At 35.3% G+C, this 13,921-nt stretch overlaps 1 long non-coding RNA gene across 1 annotated transcript in view; it reads right to left on the reverse strand.

Moving 5' to 3' along the window:
• LOC141275842 (uncharacterized) overlaps positions 1-13,921 on the reverse strand; it is a 331,184-nt gene that overhangs the window by 76,868 nt on the left and 240,395 nt on the right. Inside the window, exon 3 of the long non-coding RNA XR_012324280.1 lies at positions 281-390. This is a non-coding gene — a long non-coding RNA (uncharacterized lncRNA). The remainder of the gene's footprint in view (positions 1-280; positions 391-13,921) is intronic.

Here is a 13,921-nt window from a genome sequence, read left to right on the forward strand (position 1 = left end):
AAGAAATCTTACATTATAGCAACTGTAAGGATTGGGAAACACTGAAGTAGAAGACCAAGAATTGCAGTCTTCCATATTGTGATAAATAAGGTAAATTTAAATGCTTATACTCTTAAGATTGATGGGTTTAGCTATTGTTTTTCACAAACTTAGATCTCAAAACACAGCAAGAATAATTGTTTATATCTTAGTGTAGCAGGTATCTGTTGATTTAGCCTGTGCACCACCTATTGCCTCTTCTGGTAACAACATTCTGTTTTTTTCTTGGGGCACCTCCTACCTTCCAGTCTCAGTTGATGTGATTACAGTGGGATAGTCCATCCTCCAGCTGCAGGTGTGGGAACATGATCCAGGCCTGGTCTATGACAGTGGTCTTCCCTTTGGTTATCCCTGTTGGTAGTCAATTCAGCAATGACTATATGACCCAAACAAAGGAAACAACTCGTAGCACTACATGTTTTGTTGTAACTGGCGGAACTTCCCCTTTCAATGGGATTGCTGAGCTGGTTGGACTTAATCTAGAGCTACATGTAGTCACTATTTCTTTAGCAGTGTCCCTGTGAGACTGAAGCTAATGAAGAAGAAACAGTGCCAAGGCAGACATCACAGAATAATCGTTCAAGACAATATCCACAGATGGGTGATAAAATCATTGGGTGAAAGTTTGAGGAGAAATAATTTGTTCGCATAGTCTCAAAAGTGTCTCTTCCAAGTTATCAGTTACAAAGGAAGAAATGTTAACTTTATAATGGAGAAACCTGGCAGAGAAACCTTAACTTATCAAGGTTAACATCTCCAGAAATAAGATTTATTGGCATTGTGTTCCTTCAATATTATGCATTTAGAGAAGAAAAAAACTCATTACTTCTGTCGTATTCTTGCCAAAATTGCCTAACTTCAATCTAATCATTAGACAAGAAGAAATACCAGACAAACTCAAATTGAGAGCCATCTACAAAATAAGTGACCAGTACTCATCTAAAGTATCAAGGTAATGAACACAAGGAAAGAATGGAATTTTCACAATAGGAAGAGGCTGAAGTGACAAAACAACTAAATGCATGATAGCTGTCTGGATTGGATCTTGGGAAAGGAAAAAAAGACTTTAGGAGAAAAAAAAAAAACCCTAGTGAAATTCAAATAAGGTCTACCGTTTGCCTAATATTATTGTTCTAACATTAATTTCCCAGTCATAAAATTGTATTTTGGCTATCTAAATAGTTAACATTAGGGAAAACCGAATAAAGAATACATGTGAACCCTTTGTGATAGTCTTCCGAATTTTCTGTAAGTGTAAAACTTTCAAAATCAAAAGTTAAAAAAAACAAAGAAAGAAATGGAGTCAAGAGATAAAGAACAATAGATTCCTGGCACTTTATATACCTCTATCCAGCTATATTTCCACACACTAGGCTTTTCAGGTACATAAACTGAAAAATTCTTTAATCATTTTAGCTGGATTTCTCTCATTTCCAAGCAAAAGCCATATGCCAAATATATATTTCTTTTCTTTGCCAGTGAGTTTACTGTGTCCTGTCTAGAAAATGCCTCATGACCAATGAAATGTTTCACAGAAGGGAATCTTCCAGATGGCTTCTGTATTCAAGGCAGTAACTTCTTTAAATTTTAATACTTTTGCATGGAGGCATTTCTATAATGTACTTTTCACTTTCATGTCTTTGTTGTAGAGTGTACTGAAGTTGATTTTTCATTGTTTCAGTGATTTTCGATTCATCACTCTAAACATCTTCCATCATATAATGTGTTGGTATCATGATCAGTTGAGGTGCAGAAATGTATGTTTCTACATAGATTGACCTTTGATTAAGATTTATTTTGTCTCATAATTTTTATGAATCACCCTTAGTGTGTATGGTTTTACATACATTTTCTCTGCTGATAACCTATTTATAGCAGTTCCTTCCCTCTAGAACTTTCTGCTATATATTTGCTATTGGAAAACACAACCTTATTGAAATCAAATCTAAACCAAGAGTCATACTGAAAATGAGGGTGTCTCATATGATCAGAAGGCATGGATTTTGTGATATCCATTTTGGACAAAGCGATTTTGTTGGTTTTGTTTTCTTCATATTTGTAACTATGGACTACAACCTATAATGGTGAATATATTGCATATGTGATTTTGGGATATGATAGTGTGACTTAATTAGAAGTTAAAGTTTGTTTTTCTTAACATTTTTCAGCATTTGTTTTCCTAATAAGTCATCAGTACTCCTGTTCACCATGATACATTTCCCAAAATGGCCTAAGAAAAATGAACATCACATACTGACAAGAACTAAGAGTAACTCCCTTGAGCAGATTAAATGTGTCTCCGTGTGCCAGGGCCTGTGATTACCTCGTCCTGCTTACAGAGTCACTCATGGTGTCCCTTTTGTGACAGGTCCTTTATCTTAGCTGATGTGAATTCGAGTTTTCTTTTTTGTTTGAATGTCAATTCCCTACAGCCACCCTACCTGCTTACTCCCTTTTATCTTGGGTTCCTTCAAAATTTGTCTCCGCATATGTATTGGGCTTGTACTTAATCTGAGCTGATGACACTTCTTCTTACTGCCCATATGCATCTATTATTATCTATTCTTGTTTTTTTTTTGCTTTCTTCAATCCAGCAGTAGGTATACTGTGCTGTCATTTCCTTGGCCTGGAATCAATGGTCTCTTCCTGCCAAGTGCCATAGACCTTACAAAGTGCTTCTGCTGCAGTAGTAATTTTGTTACCTAATAAAAATGAACAGCATAGCTTCAGAGCCTTTACTATAAACAGCATGGAATTTCTCAAAGGTCTCCCACTGACTGTTCACCAGATTAATCTCTACTAATAGTCTTAATTCATAAATTGACATTTTAGCAGTCCTTTCTAAATTTTTTTCCCATCAAAGTGCCAATTAATTTTTATTGTTTGTAGGGATTGGCTCTTAATCATTTATTGTTTGTTTATTTTACAGCACTTACATGTTAAAATATCTACTCTTAAAGAAAGAGAAAAAGAAGAAATAAACATGAAGATTCAGAATCTTCCACCCTGTCTTGTTCTTGTGAACTGTTTGTCCCTCAACCCTTTAAACAGACTATAACTGTGAAGGGATGCTTTCTGTGCATTCTGTCAATTCTGATCATCAGTTGCTAAGCAAATTTATTGATAACTGACTTTGTTCAGAGTATAGTGTTCAGTAAAGGCAAAATGATATAATGGAGAAAACCTGTGAAGGGAGCCAGAAGAGGTAGCTTTTAGTCCCAGCTATGCCTATATATTTCTGTGTACTATTGTGTAAATTCAATTCCATCTTCTGCAAATAGTTAGGCTTGACTACATAAACTTAAATTGCTTTCATTTCTAACATTTTATGAGTCTACTGTGCTCCTTAAGGAATTCACAATTTAATTGAGATGTGAAATGAGAAGAGTGGCATTGGCTGCAATTCTTTTTTTTTTTTTTTTTAACATCTTTATTGGAGTATAATTGCTTTACAATGGTATGTTAGTTTCAGCTTCACAACAAAATGAATCAGTTATATATATACATATATTCCCATATCTCTTCCCGCTTGCATCTCCCTCCCTCCCACCCTCCCTATCCCACCCCTCCAGGCGGTCACAAAGCACCGAGCTGATCTCCCTGTGCTATGCGGCTGCTTCCCACTAGCTATCTACCTTACGTTTGGTAGTGTATATATGTCCATGCCTCTTTATCGCTTTGTCACCGTTTACACTTCCCCCTCCCCATAGCCTCAAGTCCATTCTCTAGTAAGTCTGTGTCTTTATTCCTGTTTCACCCCTAGGTTTTTCATGACATTTTTTTTTTTAAATTCCATATATACAATGGAATATTACTCAGCCATAAAAAGAGACGAAATTGAGCTATTTGTAATGAGGTGGATAGACCTAGAGTCTGTCATACAGAGTGAAGTAAGTCAGAAAGAGAGAGACAAATACCGTATGCTAACACATATATATGGCTGCAATTCTTATAAGAGTTCTGTAGCATAGGGACCATGTCTTACTGCTCTATGGTCCTTAGTCCAAGCATAAGCCCCAAACAGAAGTTCCAGTTTTTTCCTACTGAGACACAAATGACAGATGGCCTTCACATTCATAACACCTACTCAAAGGGGTACATAAGATTATGAGCTATTCCATGTCCAAATGGTAACTTACATCCTTCTCTGTCATACTGAAATCCAATGATACTCTTGAACCTGCTGTTCTTCATGTATTTAAAAATTTTTATTCAATAATAACTGATAAACTTTAAATAAACTTCATATATTTAAAGTGTACAATTTAGGGCTTCCCTGGTGGCGCAGTGGTTGAGAGTTCGCCTGCCGATGCAGGGGACACGGGTTCGTGCCCCAGTCAGGGAAGATCCCACATGCCGCGGAGCGGTTGGGCCCATGAGCCATGGCCACTGAGCCTGCGCGTCCAGAGCCTGTGCTCCGCAACGGGAGAGGCCACAACAGTGAGAGGCCCGCGTACCGCAAAAAAAAAAAAAAAAAGTGTACAATTTAATGTGTCAGCATATGTATACACCTTTACAATTATCAAAATCAATATAATGAACATATCCATCAATTCCAACAATTTCCTTGTGCTTCCTTGTAATTCCTCTTTTCTACTTCTCCATAATATGATTCCATCTTCAGGCTACTACTGATCTGGTTTCTATCACTAGAAATTAGTGTGAATTTTCTAAAATTTTAAACAAATGAAATCAGGGAATGAGGAGATACTATTTTGGGAGGAGGTGGAGGTCTGGCTTTTTGTACTGAATGATTATTTTGATATTTATTCATCTTGTTATAAGTATAAATAGATCATTAACTTTTATTCTTGGTTATATTTTATTGTATGAATATACCACAGTTTGTTAATCCTTTCCACTATTGGTGGATTTCCGTTTGTTTCAAGTATTTCACTAATGCAAAGTAAAGCTACTGTGAACATTTGCGTATATGACTTATATGGACATAAATTTTCATTTATTATTGGGTAAATACCTGGGAGCAGAATAATTGAATTATATGGTTGGTATATGTTTACATTTTTAAGAAACTGCTATACTTTTTCAAAGCAGTTATACCATTTACATTCCTACTAGCTGTGTATGAGAGTTCTAGCTCCTCAACATCTTAATCAGCATTATGGTCACTCATTTTAGTTTTAGCCATTTTAATAGGTGTGATTGTATATCATTGTGGTAAATTTGCATTTCTTTAATGATTAATGATGCTGAGCATTTTTTTTGTGTGCATACGATAGAGATTTGTGTAGCCCTTGTAATGTGTCTGCTAAAATCTTTTGCCCATTTTTATAAATTTGGGTTTTTTGTTTTCTTATTGCTAAGTCTTGAGAATTCTTTACATATTATGGATATAAATTATTTATCAGATATATGAATTATACGTATTTTCAATCAGTCTGTGGCTTGAATTTTCATTCTCTTTATAGCTTCCTTTGAAGAGTAGAAGTTTTAAACTTTGTGTGCTAATTTATTTTTGAAATAATAAGTGGCTTGCAGATTCTGGAAAAGTAATTTTGGAATATAACCACTAAAAATAGGAGAAGACGAACACAGTAGGTTACTATGTGTAACCTACGTAGGAAAGAGCTAAGGACAAATACTAAAAGTCCAACAATATCCATTACCTAATTCTTTAATATTAGAGCCCCCAAGTTTTAGCAGAGCTTATGGCTATCATGTACAGACTATATGATTATCAACTACAGGCTACATTCCCGGCTTTCTCCACAGCTGGTGTATCTGTGTGACTAAGTTCTGGCAAATAGGGCGTAACTAGAAATAAAGAATGACATTTGTAGTCATGCTCATAAAATGAAATGTACTTGTGATCCCTTGCCTTCATATTTCCTGCTTGTGGCAGATGGCAAGTACTGGAACAGCATCTTTTGCTCCAAGGATGGAAGTCATGTATTCAGGACTACAGATTGCCTTCTAATCTCAGGCTCCTTACCTCCAAAGAGGTAAGGATTTATGAGAGATATAAGAACCATCTATTTTCTTTGTTTCTTTGTTTCTATAACTTTGGATTTCTTTGTTATAGTAGTTTAGCTTGTGCTCTAATTAATAACATCAGGATTATTAAGGGAAAGTGGGTATCACAAATTTCTAAAGAGGTATAGAAGACAAGTTTGTTTCATATATTTTAATTTTTCTGAAGTTTGATAATGTATGGAAAACACTTTTTAATACTAAAATTGGACTATTTCCTCAAAATAAACTGTGTATATTTTCACATTATAGGGATGTTCAAAGGATTCATCTGCCAAATGCTTTTTTAATGTGTAACCTGAGTAAAATGGGCTTCTTCAGAGGTCATTTAAAAATCTAATGGATACTCTTCTGGAATGGTAAATAAGATATCTGATCTCAAGGTTAGGAATTATTGCCTATTTACATATGCAGTGGTTACTTCCTTCCCAACAAATTTGCTGATGCACACATATACACATACGTATATATACACACCTATGAATGTAATCATGCTTAGAAATGATAACTCAGTCTTTAAGAATTGTACAGATCTGTATTTTTATTGTATTATTAGGTTTAAGATATGTACATTTCCCAAGGTCTGGACATCTTCTGGTTGAGCCTTGATTGCAGTTTTAAGCCTTAGGTTAGTAAGTGGGAGTTGTGGTAGTTTTTGACCTTGATAGTATTCAGAAGACTATGTGGTTCTTGAAGTCAGTGTTTCCTGTTTTGCAGTTGACTATTTACCATGTAGGCTGGGAAGGTTGCTTTGATCTTGGCCTTTTGTAAGGGTTGGCCACATGAATTTACGAACTTGCCAGGTTACTACCCTTTATGAAAGCTTTATTCACAGGCTTGTAGCAATTTTTATTTAGGTGAGGAAGTTTTATGCAGGCAATTGGCTATTTTTAAATCAGTAGGACTACAGCATCAGCCTTAGCAAATGTAGGTGGACAGTACTGCCTTTAGCAATCATGAACGGCAGAGGCAAAGGATTTGGTTATAGAGAAAAAGTGTATTAGATTTCTGTGGCCGTGTAACACATTTCCATAACCTTAATGGCTTAAAACAATACAAATACTATTTCATTGTTTCCATGGTAAGGAGTCCAGGCAAGTGTTGGCTGGATTATTTATTTTTTATTTTTTTGCGGTACGCGGGCCTCTCACTGTTGCGGCCTCTCCCGTTGTGGAGCACAGGCTCCGGACACGCAGGCTCAGCTGCCATGGCTCACGGGCCCAGCCGCTCCGTGGCATGTGGGATCTTCCCGGATCGGGGCATGAACCCATGTCCCCTGCATCGGCAGGCGAACTCTCAACCACTGCGCCACCAGGGAAGCCCTTGGCTGGATTTTTTGCTCAGGTCTCCCACTGCTGCAGTCAGGTGGGAGCAGGGACTGTGTTCGTATCTGAGGCTTGAGGACTTCTACTAAAATCATTCAGTTTGTTGGCAGAACTCATGGCAGATTCCATTTTTGTTTTAGACCAACCCAGAAGAATGTCTCTCTCACACCTCACCTTATTTTGTCTGTCTGTCTATCTATCTATCTATCTATCTATCTATCTATCTATCTATCATATATCAATCTATCCATCCAGCTATCTGTTTTGCTATCTACGTATATATCTATCTATGACCTATTTATTATTGTGGTAAGAATATTTAACATGAGTTCTACCCTCTTGACAAATTTTGAAGTGCACAATACAGTATTGTTAATGGCAGACATAGTGCTGTATAGCTGACCTCTACAACGTACTGAATAATTGAAACTTTACAGCCATTGACTGGCAACTCACTCTTTCCCCCTTCTCCTCACCCCTGGCAAATACCATTCTACTTTTTGTTTCTCTAAACTTGGCTTTTATAGATATTCATATAAATATAAATACTCATATAAATACTGCCATTCATATGGCAGTATTTATCCTTCTGTGACTGCCTTATTTCACTCAGCATAATGTCCGCCAGGTTCACCCATTTGGTGAATAGTGTTGGGAATACTGAATATTCACATGCACAAGAATTAAATTGAACCCTTGTCTTATAACATACACAATATCACCTAAAAATGGATTAAATACTTAAACATAAGATCTGAAACTGTAAAACCCCTAGAAGAAAACAGGGGAAAAGCCTTATGACAATGGTTTGGATATAACACCAAAGGCAAAGACAACAAAAGAAAAAATAGACAAGTACGACCACATCAAACTAAAAATCTGCTGCATAGCAAAGAAAACAATCAACAAAGTGAAAAGGCAACCTGCAGAATGAGAGAAAATATTTGCTAACCATGTACACGGTAAGGGGTTAATTTTCAAAACATATAAAATTGAACTCTTAAACTCAATAGTAAAAAAAAAGAAATGACTTGACTGAGAAACAGGTAAAGGCCTTGAATAAATATTTCTTCAAAGAAGACATACATATGGCCAACAGGTGTATGAAAAGGTGCTCAACATCACTAATCTTCAGGGAAATGCAAATCAAAACCACAGTGTGAAATCATCTCAAACCTGTTAGGATAGTAATTATATATATATAAAAAAGACAGGTATTCGTAAGTTTATGAAGAAACTGGAATCCTTAAATGCTATTAGTGGAAACATTAAATGGCGCAGGTGCTATGGGAACTATGTGGAAGATCCTCAAAAAATTTAAAAAAGGCACTATTATACGAGCCAGCAATCCTGTTTCTGAATATATGTCCTAAAGAACTGAAATCAGGATGTTGAAGAGATATGTACACTTTTATGTTCATTACAGCATTATTCACAATAGCTAAGATATGGAAACCACCTAAATGTCTGTCAACAGATGAATGGATAAAGAAAATCTGACATATACATTAATGGAATGTTATTCAGCCTTTAAATAAAAAGGAAATTTTATCACTTCACTTTACTAAAGGTCTTACCTGATCAGGTCAGACTCACCTAGGATAATCTCCCCAATTTAAAGCCAGTTGATTAGGGATTTTAATTATCTGCTAAATCCTTTCACAGTAGCACTTATATTAGTGTTTGAATAACTGAGAGAAGTTGTATACATTAGGGGCCAGAAATCTTGGAGTCAGGGAGAGGCCATCTTATCAATTCTGCTTACTTCAGAGAATCTCTCCTAAATAGGTCTTTAGACATTAAGGTGAGAAATAATTGTTCAGCTTCTTAAATTTTTTCTCAGTTGAATCTACAAACTGAGGCCTAAGTTTTTATTCATAAAGAGAATTGAGTTCCATGTAGTGCTATAGAGCTCTGATGACATTTTAAACTACGATTGTTCATGCCGGGCATACATGCCTCAAAGTCAAGAGTAACCTTCAACCAACCTGCTCTGGAATTGTAATTACTGAATTTTGAATGTAGCTTTAGATATCGGAGCCTCAATGTCATTTCACTCACAATGAAGTGATAGATATTATTTGTAAACAAATAAAAGGAAATAATTTCCTATTACAAAAAAAAATCCATCTTTCAGGGCTGTAGTAGTGGAAAAAAACACAATGACATTATTGCAAGCTTCAAGGATAAGACACCAGTAGCTCTCATACAAACAAAATGGCAGGGTAGCCAGAAGCTTAGTAAAGAGAACTAGGGAAAGAGACAGTCAATAAAAGCCCTCCTGGGATCATAGACAACACTAGGATTTGGAAAGCACATATACTAGGCTGAGCCCACTCAAGAACAGTCAGGGCAAGAATTGAAAGCATACCCCAAGCCTCACACAGATCAACAGTGTCTGTCTGAAGTTTCACAGGGGCTAAAACACAACTTCTGACTGAACACTGACAGAATAAGTGACTCTAACCAGGGGTGACTCCTCAAAAGCCAAGTTTTTAAATAATACCACAGTCATCCCTGGAAATCGCAAAGACCATGTGCATGCCCAAGGCTGCATTCTCTTAGTAGTGATCAGAGAAAGAAACTTCAAGCTATCATTCCTGGCTGAACATGGGAAGAAATATAAAATCCCTGAAATGTGATAGTCTCCAAACCACACAAACCCATTCAACAAAAACCTAACTGGCTAAGGAGGCTCATGTGTAACCTTTGACCAATAAGTGGTTGTGCTGACCCAAGTGGCCAGGCTTAAGAAAATAAAGGGTTGGGGGACATGAGCAACAAACATGAGTCTGCATACTGCAGGGGAAATACATTTTATAGAATCATTTTTTCCAAGTCACTAAACAAATAAACTAATGACCTAGCAAGTAACAATTCCCAGAGGTGATAAGTCTCTAGAACTTGTACAATATATTATCAAAAAATGTCCAGTTTTCAACAAAAATAATGGAACATGATAACAAACAGGAAAGTGTGACTTATACATAAGGAAAAAATTAGCAGTAGAATAGGTTTTTGAAATTGACCAGAGAGTGGACTAAGCAGAAGAAAAACTTCAAAGCAGATATTGCAAATATATTCAAAGAACTAAAGGAAGCAAAGCTTAAAGAATTAAAAGATGGTATCTCTTTTATATCTCATAAAATATTGAACATCAATAATGGAATAGAAATTTTTAAAAGGAACCAAATTAAAGTTCTACAGTTGAAAAATACAATAACTGAAATGAAAACTTCACTAGAATGGCTCAACAATAGATTTGAGATGACAGAACTTAAAAAAAATCAAAGAACTTGAAGAAAGAGCAATAGAGTTACGTAATCTAAAAGACAGAATAAGGAATTAAGAAAAATTAACAGAGGCTCCCACACAAAAACTGCTAGAACTGATAAATGAATTCAGGAAGGTAGCAGTAAACATGATTAACATACAGAAATCAGTTGCATTTCTTTAGACTAACAATGATATATCAGAAAGGGAATGTAGACAAACAATCCTTTTTAAAACTGCATCAAAAAAAAAAAAAAAACTTAAGAATAAACCTCACCAAGGAGGTGAAAGACTTATTTGCTGAGAACTATAAAACATTAATAAAGGAAACTGAAGGTGATTCAGAGAAATGGAAAGATATCCCATGCACTTATAGAAGTGCATTTACAGACTGGAAGAATTAATATTGTTAAAATGGCCACACTACCCAAAGCAGTCTACTGATTTAATTCAATCCCTATCAAATTACCCATGACACTTTTCACAGAACTAGAACAAATAATCTTAAAATTTATACGGAACCATAAAAGACCAAGAATTGCCAAAGCAATCCTGAGGAAAAAGAACAAAGTAGGAGGCATAGCCCTCCCAGACTTCAGACAATACTACAAAGCTACAGTAATCAAAACAGTGTGGTATTGGCATTAAAAACAGGTATATGGATCAATGGAAGAAAATAGAGAGTCCAAAAATAAACCCACACACCTACGGTCAATTAATCTTCGACAAAGGATGCAAGAATATAAAATGGGGTAAAGACAGTTTCTTAGCAAGTGATGTTGGGAAAGTTGGACAGCCACATGCAAATCAATGAGTTAGAACACACCCTCACACCATAAACAAAAATAAACACAAAATGGCTTATTGCACAGCAAAGAAAACCATAAACAAAATAAAAAGCGACCTACAGACAGCGAGAAAGTATTTGCAAATAATGCAACCCACAAGGGTTTAATTTCCAAAATATACAAATAGCTCATACAACTCAACAAAAAAACAAACAACCCGATCAAAAAATTCACAGAAGACCTAAATAGATATTTATCCAAGGAGGACATACAGATGGCCAATAGACACATGAAAAGATGCTCATCATCGTTAATTATTAGAGAAGTGCAAATCAAAACTACAGTGAGGGACCACCTCACACCAGTCAGAATGGCCATCATTAAAAAGTCTACAAATAACAAATGCTTGAGGCGGTGTGGAGAAGAGGAAACCCTCCTACACTGTTGGTGAAAATGTAAATTGGTGCAGCCACTATGGAAAACAGCATGGAGGTTCCTCAGAAAACAAAAATAGAGTTGCCATATGATCCAGATATCCCACTCAATATACATAGACAAAGCTATAATTTGAAAAGATACCTGCACCCTTATGTTCATAGCAGCACTATTTGCAATAGCCAAGACATGAAAAAACCTAAATGTCCATCAAAAGATGAATGGATAAACAAGATGTGGTGTATATATATGTGTATATATATATATATGTATATATATATATACACACACAATGGAATATTACCCAGTCATCAAAAAGAATGAAATAATGCCATTTGCAGCAACATAAATGGACCTAGAAATTATCATACTAAGTGAAGTAAGTCAGAAAGAGAAAGACAAATACAATATGATATCACTTATATATGGAATCTAAAATATGACACAAATGAACTTATCTACAAAATAGAAACAGACTCACAGATATAAAGAACAGACTGGTGGTTGTCAAGGGGGAGTGGTCTGTGAGGGTTTGATTGGGAGTTTGGGACTGGCAGATGCAAACAATTATATATAGGATGGATAAACAACAAGTTCCTACTGTATAGCACAGGGAACTATATTCAATATCCTGTAATAAACCATAATGGAAAAGAATACGAAAAAGAATATATATATGCATAACTGTATCACTTTACTGCAAAGCAGAAATTAACACAACATTGTAAATCAACTATACTTCAATAAAATTTTTTTAAAAGATGTGAAAAAAACAAAAAAAAATTAACAGAGTCTCAAGAGAAATGTGAAACACCATTAAACACACCAATGTATATAATAGTACTACCAGAAGGAGAGGAAAGCAAGAGAGAAAAAACAATTAAGGAAATAAAGGCTGAAACCTTCCCAAATTTGATGAAAAATATGCATACATGACAGTCAAGAACTTCAACAAACTACAAGAGAAAAAGGAATCATAACATCAAGCTGACTACTCATCAGAAACAATGACATTCAAAGTACAAAAGCAGCAACTGTAAAACATAGAGTGCTATGTCTAGTAAAACTATTTTTCAAAAATGAGGGTGAGATAAAGCCATTCCCAGATAAACAAAAACTGAGAATTTGTTGTGAGTAGATCAACCTTAAAAGAAATATTAAGAGACTGAAAGCAAGTGACAGAGTAATGCAAAATCATAAGAAAGAACAGAGTGCCACTAAAGGTAATTATGTAGGTAATTATATCATACTACTACCAAAGGCAATCTATAGATTCAATGCAATCCCTATCAAAATACCCATGGCATTTTTCACAGAACTAGAACAAATATAAAATTTGTATGAAAATACAAAAGACCCCCAAATAGCTAAAATAATCTTGAGAAAGAAGAAAAAGCTGGAGGACTTTAACACCCCACTTACATCAACGGACATATCAAAGTATACTACGAAGCTACAGTAATCAAAACAATATGGTACTGGTACAAAAACAGAAAGATAGTTCAATGGAACAGAATAGAGAGCCTAGAAATGAACCCACACTTATATGGTCAATTAATCTATGACAAAGAAGGAAAGAATATACAATGGGGAAAAGACATCCTCTTTGATATATGTGTTGGGAAAACTGGACAGCTACATGTAAAAAAATCAAACTGGACTACTTTTTCACACCATTTACAAAAATAAATTCAATACGGATAAAATACTTAAATTTAAGACCTAAAACCACAAAACTTCTACAAGAAAATAGGCAGTATGCGCTTTTAAATTAGTCTTAGCAATATTTCAGGGGGTATGTCTCTTCAGGCAAGGGAAACAAAAGCAAACAAATGGAACTATATCAAACTAAAAAGCTTTTGCACAGCAAAAAAAGTCAACAAAATGAAAAGTCTGCCTACTAACTGGGAGAATATGTTTGCAAATGATATATCTGATAAGGGGTTAATATCCAAAATATACACAAAACTCATACAACTTAATATCAAAAACCAAACAACTCAATTTAAAAAAGGGTAGACAACCAGAATAGACATTTTTTCAATGAAGACATACAGACAGCCAACAGGC

The sequence above is a fragment of the Tursiops truncatus genome, chromosome 11 (assembly GCF_011762595.2).
Source record: "Tursiops truncatus isolate mTurTru1 chromosome 11, mTurTru1.mat.Y, whole genome shotgun sequence".
Classification (NCBI taxonomy): Eukaryota; Metazoa; Chordata; class Mammalia; order Artiodactyla; family Delphinidae; genus Tursiops; species Tursiops truncatus.